Raw genomic sequence first — 13,567 nt, 5'->3', positions numbered from 1 at the left:
TAATAAATTATTATGTAAGTTTTTATTATGTATGCAATATGTATTTTTACATCAAACGTAAGGAAAATATTTATAAATATATCATTATAAAGTATAAAACCATCAACATATTCATAATCAGGGAAAAAGGCAATCCTGTGCCATAGCAGTTGGTCATACAATCATGTTACAAACAGTGATGTAACAAAACAGTGTGCCACCTAGCAAAAGTGTTTCAATTTTAATTTTATTGACATATTTTTTGTTTGTATATGATTACTATTTTTATCTGGTTTTAGAGATGAATTCAAGATATAAACCTTAGGGGTATATAGATACTTTTAGGTCTATAAATGATTAAATGATATTAGAAAAGAATTTAAGTATATACTGGTGTGAGATTTATTTTTTTGAAAAGGAGTTTGTATGTTCCTTAAGTTTGATGTACCTTTTGCCCTCCTTGTTTAGGTGATCTGACAGATTTGAGTCCACTTAATGTCATTTTTTTTTTTTTCCCAGTGCGTTTGGCCCACAGTAAGCTGAATTTCAACATCCTGGTGTGTAACAGAACAGTTCGTTCACTACTCCCAGCTGCAGGTGGATTGAACTGTGGGTCACAATGGCACAATTCTTTATTGAATAAGTTACCATTAGAGGTTTTTAATAAAAAAAATAGAGGTGCCTGTGTGGCTCAGTCTGTTAAGTGTCTACCTTCAGCTCAGGTCATGATTGAGGTCCCAGCTCAGGTCCTGGGATTGAGTCCCACATCTGGCTTCCTGCTCAGTGGGGAGTCTACTTCTCCCTCTCCCTCTCCCTCTATCCCTGCTCATGCTCACTGTATCTCTCAAATAAATAAATAAAATCTTAAAAATAAGTAAATACATAAATACATAAATAAATATTTCTATTATGGGATATAAGACAATTAGTTACTAAATATACTGAAAAGATAACACAAGAGTGAGATAATCAGAGTTTACTTATAACACCTAACAAGCATTGACATTCCATAGTTCATATTGGTTTAAGAAACTGTTTGACTCTGAACAAGAGTTTGCAAGTATGCACATTTTCTTAATATGAGCTTTTCTAGAGATCCTCAACAGACACTCCAGTCTGGAAAATGAAGCAGTGTCCAGTGTGCTACATTTGGGCCTAGGGCAGAGGTGAGAAGAGCGTAGGAAAATCATAATCTCATATCCTCAGGATGTTCTTGTGCCACAATGAATATGCCATAGAATGGAGCAAGTATAGCTATAGTGTTATGTTTTCAAATCCATCAATCATGGTAATGAAAATTCTATCAAAAACTATTTTTTAATAAAACAATCAATACAATCTGACACACTACATATGAATTTCAGAAAATGAGTGGTGTGGGTGCTGCTCAGCAAATTTATCTAAGAGACTGGGAGTTTAAAATAGTATTATTTTGACTTCTAGGTACTATTTTAAAGCTTTATTTATTTATTTTAGAGAGAAACTGTGGGGGGTAGAGGGGGGTGTGGAGAGAGAGAGAGAGGGAGAGAGAATTCTCAAGCAGATGCCCCACTGAGTACAGAGCCTGACACAGGGCTCAATCCCACAACCCTGACACCTGAGCAGAAACCAAGATTTGATGCCTGACTGACTGAGGCTCCCAGGTGCCTCAGCAATAGTTTCAAGGAGTGTCTAGAACTGAATGTGACTTACAATAGGTCTTACCCCATTTCTACATGTCTGTGTACAGTTCATAGTTGGTACTGTAAGGCCCTAACTGTGAGTTGGATTTTGGAACCATGAAACTCCAAGTTCTTTGACCTTTTGGTTCCATTGTGTTCCATCCCCGTGAAAACATGCAGGGTTCTGCAACCAACAAGTTCCACTTAAGTAGAAGTAACCTCACAATGCTGTTTTCACTTTATATCTCTCAACTTTCAATTTGTCATGAAAGGCTTGTCCAGTATATAATAGTAGGTTAACAAGATGGTGGGTGGTGGATCTGCCTTTAAAAACAAATAAACAAATCTGGGAGTTTTACCATTTGTTTTTCCTGAGATACCACTCCTCCTTATAGGAACAACTGAAAGTCGATCCATGAGTTGATTTAGAATGATGAGGACCCTGGGATGTGGGGGTGTCAGAAGAAATAGTGTTTATTTCTATAAGCAGCTTTGTCTTTGCTCTCAATGGAAGAATAGTTTTGGATCTGGTCAAGCTGGATTAACTCAAAGTCTATTAGCAAAAATGGCTGGAGTGTGAAGTATTGCTCAATGTTTCATCTGTTTGGATTTTTCTAGTTCCGGCCTCAGGATTCAGAGACCCCCATACCTTGTAGAAGCCTTCCTGCCCTGCTAGATGTTTTAAAATCCTTTCTTCCCAAGCACAGGACTAGCCCACCTACTTTTACATTCTTTTCTTCCCTCCTCTCCTAAGACTCAAATTCCATCAATTAAGAACCCAGGATTTTATTTTATTTATTTTATTTTATTTATTTATTTATTTTTTTTATGATAGTCACACACACACACACAGAGAGGCAGAGACACAGGCAGAGGGAGAAGCAGGCTCCATGCACCGGGAGCCCGACGTGGGATTCGATCCCGGGTCTCCAGGATAGCGCCCTGGGCCAAAGGTAGGCGCCAAATCACTGCGCCACCCAGGGATCCAGGATTTTGTTTACTGTCCCTTCTTCCTCTTCCTTTTTACAGTGTGTAGTTAGCCGTATATAAATATATATTATAAATATATATATTATATTATATATATATATATATATATATATATATAATGTTTTTTCAGAAATCAGATCATCCATTGCCTCAAGCCTCAAGTTGATATCAAGGACACTGGAAGTCAGCACACCCTGGATGCTACAAACTTATGATGTTCTTGAGAAAAAAGACTAAGCCTTACTGATTTCTCTAGACCCAGAGGTAATGTGTAAGGCTTGTGGGAAATATTTGTTGACTGATAGGTGGAGTGACTGATGATTACATAAAAATAAGTGGGTGGGAAAGAGATAGACCTTGCCTACAGATCTCCAGAAGTGAGGTTTAAAGTGGACGGACAACAATAAGCTGAATAAATGTGAGGGAATATAAGAACGGATAGCTCAGGAACATAGGGTATTGTGGGTGCACAGAATTTAGATAGCTATAGAATTACAGAGGACCTCAGATTTTCCTGAGTGTGGATACACATGGATGTGTGCACACATCTTTCTGTGGATTGTACTATACTAATACAAGAGTAATGAGTATGCAAAAGTAACCGTCATAAAATGAGAAGAGAAAAACTGCAAGAGGTGGCTTAGGTGAGTTAAGAGTTATAGTGATTATAGCTACTTAAGCCTTGAGTAATTTTGAGGCACAGTATCATTAATGGAAAGCAGTAATTTTACTGTAACTGAAAGAACACTAAATTAAGTACAAGAATATGTGATTTTGTTATGTATTGTGCAGGTAGTGTAATTTTGTGCCATAAATTTAAAAATTTATATATGTAAGACTACTGATAAATTTTGCATACCACAGTGCCTGACACACTGTAAATGCTATTAATTATTTATTGGTAAGTTTTAGGTAATCATGCAGAATTCTTCAACTGTGGAATTATATTGTCAATGGATTAATTGTATGCTGGCTTATATCCCTAACAAAATCACTTGGAAAACATTCAGGTTAGAATAGGTACATTTTCCAATATGATCAGTATGATTTATGTTCTCCTTGTCTGTAACAAATCCATGTATATACATTTGTATATGTATATATTTTTTGAAAGGACAAAAGCCTGGAGATCTGCCTAAAGCAGAAGTTTATTTTGATTATCATCAACAGTGATGCAAAAGTGGTGTGTGTTTTAAAAATATGTAAGTGTATTTTTGCCATGTGAGTAATATTTGTTGGTCTTTGAAATTTAAATCAGAGAATAAATATTGCCAAAAGTCTACTGAATGTAAGGTGAATATAAATTAATTCCTTTGCTCAAGCCTAGGTAGAGAGGATCTAAGTATGTGGAAAATTAACGATAGGTAATTGCTAAATGTGAAGGGTTGGAGGTTCATATTGAAGGACACATCTGAATCCAAGTAATGGAAGGTTAAGACCAAGCCAGGAGAGTAGGAGTGTTGTAACTGACACAAATGGGTTTGACGGATGCAGACAGCAGGAAGTGTACTTTAAAGGCCTACTACTGAATCACAGAATTTAAAATCCTTACCACCTTCCTCCTTTATCCTAGCAGATGACCTTCCTTGTACCACACTCTATAGAGAACATATACTATGGAGATCCCTCAACTTCCTGTCCAGTAGGATCATGTTATATTTCAGACAGAATGGGGGGAAAAAAGACATGACACCTAGGTATCATGATTACATTTTTAAATTTCACACATAAATTCTATAACCATGGAAACAGAGAAAAAATTCTAGGTAACATGCTGGATTAGCCAGGGCTCTCCAGAGAAACAGAATCTATCTCTGTCCTCTATCATCTCTCTATCTTCTGTCTATCTGCCTATCTATCTATCTATCATCTATCTATCATCTATCATCTTTCAAGAGGAAGAGGAAGACTTATAAGGAAGTGGTTTACATGATTATGAAGGTGACATAAAGCCAATGTTCCATTTTGAAGGCAGTCAGGCAAAATTCTCTCTTCCTTGGGAGGCCATCAGCCTTTTTGTTTTATTCAGACCTTCAACGGATTGGACAAGACTCATCTACACCAGAGAGGGCAGTCTGCTTTACTCAGTTTACTGATTCAAATGTTAATATCATCAAAAACACCCCCACAGAAACACCCTGAGGAACATTTGGCCAAATATCTGCATACCCCATGCCCAGTCAAACTGACATAAAATTAGCCACCACACATGCAAACTCTTCTCTGCTATATTGCGTATCAGAAGACACTGCATTTTGAGGGAAATTCTTGTGGCCCAAGAATTTCACATCCTGGCAAGATGTCATTTACATGTGACAGCAGCAGAAAGGATATTTTAGTTAGGCAAAGGCTCAGAAAGAACCCCGGTACATGTCCTGAAAAACATACTCAAAGATGTGTTATACATCTTTGTATTATAGCCAGTAAAGATGCAAAATTCAGTAACTTAGAAATATGAAACACGGCTGTATGAATAAATACAATAGATAATCATTAATGTCTTGCTGGTATAGCAAAAAGCTTTGACCATCACCAATAATAGCACCAGATCCTCCAAAACAAAAATAAATATTGTCCATAAGACATAAAATGATATTTAAAATTATAATCAAAGAATGGCAAATTCAAATACAAAGCCATTGTTGGAACAATAAAATATTGATCATTCTTAACGTTGTGAAGTGAGACGTCTCTCCTTCACTACTCACAGGCACATTTCTTTTGGAAAACAACTTTGCAATATGAATTAAAAGTCATAAAAATGTTCAAATCCTTTTACTCAACATTTCTGTTTTTAGCAATTTGTCTTAGAATTTAATTCAAGGTATGCACAGGGGTATACAAAAATGTTCATGTAAAAATGAAAGATAAAAACTAGCCTAACTTCCAAGACAGGAATGGAGATTGATCACAGCCACTCACACAAGGGAAAGTCATGCAGTTCTTGCAAGCCATGCTTTGAAGCCTAATTAATGATCTGATAGCCCATTTGCTCTATGGTCTTATATGTTAAAGACAAAATATAAATCCAAATACAACAAAGTCTCAATTTTGTTAAATACATTTAGAGAGTTAAGAAGTGGAAGGGTACGTGCCAAGAAGTTACCAATCCTTAATTATAGGCAATAGCTTTTCTACTTTGCATTTCTTTATATTCCCCAACATTTCTTCAGTAGACATTTATTCTAAAAATTAAATCAAGATTATTTACTAAGGATTATTTATAGAAATGTCTATTTAAATTTTGCTTTATTACAAAACCAGCCTAGATTATTTATAAAAGCAAATAATTTGTCCCATTGATAAGCCTACAAAAAACAGAATATTTTATACTGCTACTGGAGCAGGGGAGGAGAGTTTTAATTAGCATGATTTTTGTGGAAATAAATTTAAAAATTGTGTAAAAAATGGCTTCCACAGAATTTATTTTTGACTCAGCAATTTAATTTATTGGACTATATCTTAAAGGCATAAAAATGCTCTGAAAGATGTATAAATATGGATTTCAATTGCAAAGCATTTGGAACAACCCAACTGTTAATAGTAAAGGAATGGCTGAATAAAAAATTGTGGGTTCATTTGCTGTAATATTGGTCACTCATTAGAGATCATGTCAAAAATAATTCAATGAGAGGCATCTGGGTGGTTCATGCCATTAAGCATCTAGCCTTCAGCTCAGGTCATGATCTCAGAGTCCCTGGGATGGAGCCCCACATGGGGCTCCCTGCTCAGGGGAGTCTGCTTCTGCCTCTGCCCCTCCCCTCTGCTTGTGCTCTCTCTCTGGATCTCTCTCTCAAATAAATAAATAAATTCTTAAAAAAAAAATTAAAAGGAAGAGAAAATACATGCATAGTGCTTTATTCTATTTATTAAAAAAAAGTTCAAATCTGTGAAGTTCAAGGATCAATTGTACATTTCCCAGCTTGTACCATATTTATTAGTGTCACTGAGTGATGAACATGAACAGGCTTTTCGAACCAGAAGGATTAGATAGGATCCAAGCAATAAGAAACTACTTTTCCTCATGGCTGCTTCTGCAAACCTTGCTCTGTGGATCTGTCTTCTTGCTCTTTGGTAAAATACTTCCATGCCCCAGAGCTTTCACCCTCCCTCAGATAGTGACAAATCCTCTTTCAGATGGTAGGAAGTCCAGATGGTATGAAGTCCAGCCCGTGTGATGTCAGAATGCCAAGTTCTCAACCCATTTCAAACTTTTCCTTCTTCCCTAGTTCAGGTCTGATTACTCAACCAAATTTGAAACTGTTCTTGCTCCCCCAGTTGAGGTCAAACTTAGAATGATGAAATGGAGATGAAAGTTTCTTCTCTATCTTCCTTTGGCCTCTCCTTGCTGCTTTTTGGGCCCCTCCAGAGCTAGCACCCACTGAGGAAGTAGCATGAAAGGTGTACCAGCTCAATACTTTTACCATCCGTTAGTGACTTCTTCGTCAAATAGTTTCCAAATGCTGATTCTTCCTCTAGGGGCTGTTCTTCGAGATTTATTAAAGACCTCTTCACCTCCCACTGCTATCTATCTCTGAGGATCACTCACTGGTCCCTAGCATGCATGATGGCTTTTCCAACTGGCTTCTTGCTCTCTGCTTTCTGCTCCTTCCCTTAGCTTCTGCATTGATGGTTAGCTTCCAGCCTCTATTGTGCAGATTATCCTGTCCTAGGAAAGACCTGTTCTTAGGCAGAGTCCTTTCAGAGGTAATCCATGGCTTGAACTTCTGCAAGCTCCATGTCTATGGGATGGACACACACACACACACACACACACACACACATTCTTCCATCTATATGCAAACTGACTGGTAGCAGTCCTGGTCTCTGACAGCCCAGCGCTTCCACCTTTAACCACAAACTCATTCCTTCAGATATTTCAGAGCATAGGTCAAATGTTAGTCTGTGACTTTACCAAACTCCAGGAGAACAGGGCTCTCTGTGCAATTCTCTTTAAGAACTCCCTACTTGGCTTGTGGTGAAGGGAAACATCCTCCTCCCCTTCCCTATTTTGAAGAGGAAAACACACAACACACCAAGAACTCTTTCCAGAGAAAACCTCACTATTGGCCTCTTCATATAGCCTGAAGGGGTTGGTGGGGCTAATGCTAGAAGAACCAGTCTCATAGTCCCTTAATATACCTGCAGATGTCTAGAACCTTGTTTTTTAGCACATGGATGTTTGTCAACGATTGCATTTGGTCTGTCTTTGGCATCTTTGTCTAAACCCTAGATAGAAAGTTACATTTAATATCCTGCTAAGGATATACATATCCTTCCAGTTACATGATAGTATTTTTAGTGACGACTGCCCTTATGGATGATGACACAATCAGGAGTTACAGAGAAAGCAGATGTGACAAGTACACATTACAGCCTAAACCCATATAACCAATGTAGGCATTGAGGAGAAACAATTAGCAGATTTTAACATTCTACTTTTTGTCTATCTCCACTGCTCAGGATGCCCAAGAAAGCCCCTTGCCATGGATATGGTTTGAGAATATACAAGCATCACTTGGTTGTTAAGTGAAAATGTGGAAAGAGATAGATTCCCCTTACTAAGGGCAAAATCAGGACAGAAATTCATAGATAACAATTTATTTTTGAAACAGAAGAGAAAATGACACAGTAGAGATGGCAATGCTTAGTGGATATTGTATCCTCTCTAGTTTTCCAGCCTAACTTGGTTAGGCTTTTGGTTATGTGACGAGCTCCAGCAAATGGGCTGAAGGCAGTTAAGAGAGGTGGGAGTTGTCCTTGTTCTTTTTTCTCCTTTTGTGGTTCCACGTTGAAATGGTAGCATCCCGAGATGGTGGAATGCCCTTTATCCTCAATACCTGAATAAATCTGTGGAACAGAGTTCCCTTCCAATAAGCCCTGGATAGCATGAACAAGAAATAAATCTCAGCTGTGCTAAGCTATTGGAATGTGGGGGATTATATGTAACCATGGCTACCTTATCCTGTCTTGACTAATCAAGTAGAACTAATGAATTAGTCTTCAACTCTAATAATAATTAGCTAGAATTTGTCTTGCCTGCCTTCCTGTGTTTATATCTGCCTCTTCTCTTTTTTTCTTCACTCTTGAGATCGTGTTGGCTCATCTTTTTCTCCTTCATGGTTTTCTCGGTCTCAGAACTCCAATCATCAAAATATATAAAAATTCCTATGAACCATTCTAACTCTACCCCACTACTCAGCCACAGTTTATCACCTTTTTTTTTCATAATCCCGAGACATTCCTAGCTAATGCCTAGATAATTCCTTACCAATCCGTTGCCTTATTTATCTTGTGTACTACATCATACAGCTTTAATTGTTTAGAAACATATTGCTCATGAATGTAACATGAACCCTTCTTAGGGCGACATTCAAGGCCCTTTGTATCAGCTTCATCTGCTCCTTGCAGTTATAATTACTGGTATTTCCCAACATTCCCCTGTGACCTCAAATAAGGCTGATCCTCCTCCTCACACTACATCATGTTATGCCTGCGCCCATTAGATGCTCTCTGGTGTCTGTCCAGACTCTGGCCACCCTTCCAGCCCAGTGTAGGTGCCATATCCTCCTGGAGGGTGCCACTAACTAGGTCTTGGAGGTCTCTCCTTCTGAACTCTTCTGCACCATCTAAAGCACTTACTTGATTGCTCACCTGTGTGCTTTTTCAGAATCTGCCAAGGAAATTGTAGTTTTGTCTTCAATAAATTCTTATAGATGTCTCCATTCAGACTCTAAGGAATAATCTTTTCATCAATCCTCTGCTTTAATAACCATCTCGAGAAATAAAGTATGTAAATCACATCTAATTTTCTCATCTTAAGCATCAATCAATGACTTGGAAAAAGTATGAGCCTGAACAATAATACTGAATTGTAAATGTTAACTACAAAATTCTATTTATTATTTAAGTTATGAGCAGTTTTTCTTTTAATTGCTCTGTAAGATACCTGAAGTTTCAGTTTTGTCAAGGGAATTTATGAATTGATCTCTGATTATGAACTTATTTCAAATTTACATATCATTGACAATTTACTTACTGAAATGTGTTCCTTAAGTAACCAAGTGTTACAGTTTGAATTGTATACCCCAAATAGATTTGTTGAAGCCCTAACCTCCAGTACCCCAGAATGTGACTTTATTTGTAACTAGAGTCAATGCAAATATGATTAGTTAAGGTGAGGTCATACTGGAAGGAGTAAGTTAGGCCCTTAATCCAATATGACCGGTCTCCTTATATGATAGACATATACAGAGAAAAGATGTCAATGTGGAAACAGAGGCAGAGGTTGGGGTGATGCATCTACAAGCCAAGGAATGCCAAACCTCCTCTACGACAATCAGAATCTGAGAGGCATGGAAAGATTATCCTTCAGAACCTACAAGAGGAACCAACACTGCCAACACCTTGATTTTGGCTTCTAGCTTCCAGAACTGTGAGACAATACATATCCATTGTTTTAAGCCACACAGTTTGTGGTACTTTGTTAAATTAGCCCTGGGAAACTTATATACCAAGTTTTCAACATAACCACATTAACAGGAAGTACCATGTCATAGGACCCAGCAAACTATGACCAATGTACCAAATCCTGTCCATCATCTTTTTATAAATAAAGCATTATTAGAACATAGCCGTACTCATTACATATCATCATAGCTGCTTATATATTCCTATGGCAGAGTGAGTATTTTTGAAGAGACTATTTGGCCTAAAATATTTACTATCTAGTTTTTTACAGAATCAGCTGGCCAATTCTTGCTATATCCTACTAAGCCTTTCATTAAAAGATTGAAAATTCTAACAGATTTTCATTTAGCTCCCAAGGCTAAAAATCCATTATTACATATATTAATCAGGGAGGGCTATGCTGGGAAACGTAACAGCTATTTCCCAAATCTCAGCATTTTAACATGGTAAACATTTATTTTTCACCCATCTAATGTCTACTGTGGGTTTGAAGACTCCATTCTGCAGTGATTTGCAGGGTAGGCTACTTCCATCTCCACCACTGCATACTTTTCTCTAAACCCTGTAGATTTGCAAAAAGTGGAGAATTGCTCAAAGTCTTTTCATGGCTCTGGTTAGCAGCAACATACTTCATTTACTCTTACAACCATTATGTGACTGGAAAAAGCAGGAGAACAAATAGGTTATTTATGAGTACTAGTATGCCCATCACAGTAATACTCAAGTAGTGTTAGTCTCATAAAATTAGCATTTCACTGGCTCCTGGAACGAAAAATATATACTCTCATCATCGATACTGGAAGATTCACAGATAAGTTCTACTTATAATCAGGGAATTCCTTAGGAATCTCTAGTATCTATTCATGAGCTTGTGATCTTTATAAATGGTGGGAGTAAGATTTTGTGCAACACTGTAAATAATGTTTTCTTTCCTTTTGCTGTTGCCAGAGACACACCTTGTGTGATTTCGCACACATTATAATTAATAACTCCAATAAAAGAACAGGGGTACCTGGGTGGCTCAGTCATTGGCACGTGTGACTCTCGATTTCCACTCAGTTCATGATCTCAGGGTTGTGAGATTGAGCCTTTCATCAGGCTCCATGCTGAGTGTAGAATCTGTTAGGATTCTCTCCCTCTTCCTTTGCTCCCTTGCCCCACTGCTTACACTCTCTCTCTCTAAAAATAAATGAATAAATAAATAAATAAATAAATAAATAAATAAATAAATAAAATCTCAATATGTAGACACTGGCACCAGGCTATATGCATATGTCAGCATTATTATTAATCCCGGCCTTTTTCATACATAAAAAGAACTGGCTCCAAAAGTCACACATTTTAGTCATATATGTAGACAGATAAATTAGATCTGTAGATTTTTCCATATAGGTTTGTAGGTGTTTTGCTGGACACAAGTAAATAAATTAAAAACAGTAAAATATCACACAAAAGTAAGTGTTCTTAATCCCAGCTATTATTCCCTAACTGGAAGAGAATCAAAGAGTGAAATGAGGGTCAGTAGTGTATTGATCCATCTTCCCTCTGCCCTGTGAAGAGACTCATTAGGAAAAGAGGTCAGTAGGTGCTTGGGAAGGAAAGAGCCTTAGATAAGGTTTATGGCCCATGGTGTCCAGATACCTCAACTGCAGTGCTTGTTTCCCTGTGATGACAGGGCATGTTCAGATGTTCTGAGGATTAGGCAATTCTTCATGCTGCCCTCCTGCCGTTGGGCACTCCCAAGTCCCTTACATCGTGTCCCAGTTTATGCTTTCACCTCATTGCCAATGGATCCCTCTGCCAGCATGGCAGGCGGAGGAAGAATGTGTGGTTCCTCCTCCAGTATTTCCTCACCATTACCAGTGCTCCCCGGCTTAGGACATCCATGGGAATGGGTGAACCTCTCTGTGATCTTTGCCTTTCCTTAAAAAGTTTGTTTTTCTATATCCACTCAGTTTGATTATTTCTTCTCAATCACCTTGGTGACATTTCAGCCTTGAGGTTTATCTGAAATGTGATCATTGCTGATTGATTGCTTCTAGAGAAGCTGATACAGCCATCTCAAAAGTTAGCGAGAGTCAGGTGCTTTTGTTCTCCTTTGGATCGAGGATGGTCAAATCAGTTAACTTCAAAACATAATTGTGTACTCCAGTTTTCCTCATAAAATCTCAAAATCATGGTGTAATCACTTGAAGTATTAAACGGTATAAATATGCTTATCCAGGCAAAATGTAAATAAAGCCAAGAAAATAATAATCTGGAAAAAAAGAAGTAGAACTTTATCACACACACTCAGTGTGATGATAAATATGTATTAAATCTATAGATAACACTGTGAATTCACGCTTCTTACAGAAAGAGAGCTCACAGAAAGTGAGCTTTTAAAATCTAAAATCAAGTTCTGTAATAACATTGAGCCGCTGAACTCAATAAATTTTTAAAAATTGTTCACATTTGTGAAGCAAAAAAAAAAATTGAGTTTCAGCAGTAGATGATGTTAGTTTTACATAAATTTGACCAATCGCACATACAATGCTATGAAAAATCCACCACTTCCCAAGTGCTGATGTCAGAGCTGGACTCCATTGGACCCAAATTGGATCCTCATATAAAGTTTATAATGTTTGTCTACATACTTAATCACATCTATTTGCATTGATTCTTACAAGAATCCCACAAAGTAGGTATTATGATCTTCGTTTTGAGGTTTGAGAAACAGGCCTCACTGAGTGAGTGATCACCTACCTGTCAGGTGGTCTGTTAGGTTCTGTTAGGCTCACGGAACAGTAAATTATCTTGAAGACCAGATCTCTGACTCCCTGTATGTGTTCAAGAGGCCAAAGAAACAGGATTGTTTCTGACAATGTGATTGTCAGTTCTTAATTAGCAACCAGAGCTCCTAGTTCATTGAAATGTTTAGATATTTCCATCCTTGGAGTCTTCATAAATGGCTCTGTTCACTGCCTGCTGGAAGTTCTTCCCATATAATGTCTCTGTTCACCCTTGATATGAGTCTACCTGCTTATTCCAGGCATTTTCATCTTGTTCTTAGGTATGTTTCATTGGTAGAGGGTTGGGGATGGCTTTTAATTTACTTTAGGCACATTTTATGTGTAAAGTTTATAATCCTGAACATAGTGAAATAAGTGATCTGATCATTTCTAAATGAGAAACGCTAAGGAAGTTTCATTTAGGAAAAAACGAATTTTATTTTTGTCATAAGATTATTTGATGTTTTCCATGTTCCTACAAGCACCCAGTGCATGCAAAAATTTGAAAAGTAATTTTTCTGAGATCCATATTAATTATTTCAAGAAAAATGTGTGGATATAATTGGAAAATTCCTGAAATGTAATCAAATAGCAATAAAATATTCATTAATAGCTGAAATGTATTAAAATCCAGGACCTTTCCACAATCCCTATATCTGATGTACATTGGCAAATTTTTCTTTTACTCTGGCTATC

General features: G+C 37.3%; 1 long non-coding RNA gene across 2 annotated transcripts in view; it reads left to right on the top strand.

Annotated features, from left to right (window-relative positions):
- LOC111094013 overlaps positions 1 to 13,567 on the top strand; it is a 79,322-nt gene that overhangs the window by 52,280 nt on the left and 13,475 nt on the right. For both annotated transcript variants that reach the window (XR_005384334.1, XR_005384333.1), the window contains exon 7: positions 2,761 to 2,894. This is a non-coding gene — a long non-coding RNA (uncharacterized LOC111094013). The remainder of the gene's footprint in view (positions 1 to 2,760; positions 2,895 to 13,567) is intronic.

Source organism: Canis lupus, chromosome 35 (assembly GCF_011100685.1).
Source record: "Canis lupus familiaris isolate Mischka breed German Shepherd chromosome 35, alternate assembly UU_Cfam_GSD_1.0, whole genome shotgun sequence".
NCBI lineage: Eukaryota > Metazoa > Chordata > Mammalia > Carnivora > Canidae > Canis > Canis lupus.
This window is presented reverse-complemented; position numbering and strand designations above follow the sequence as displayed.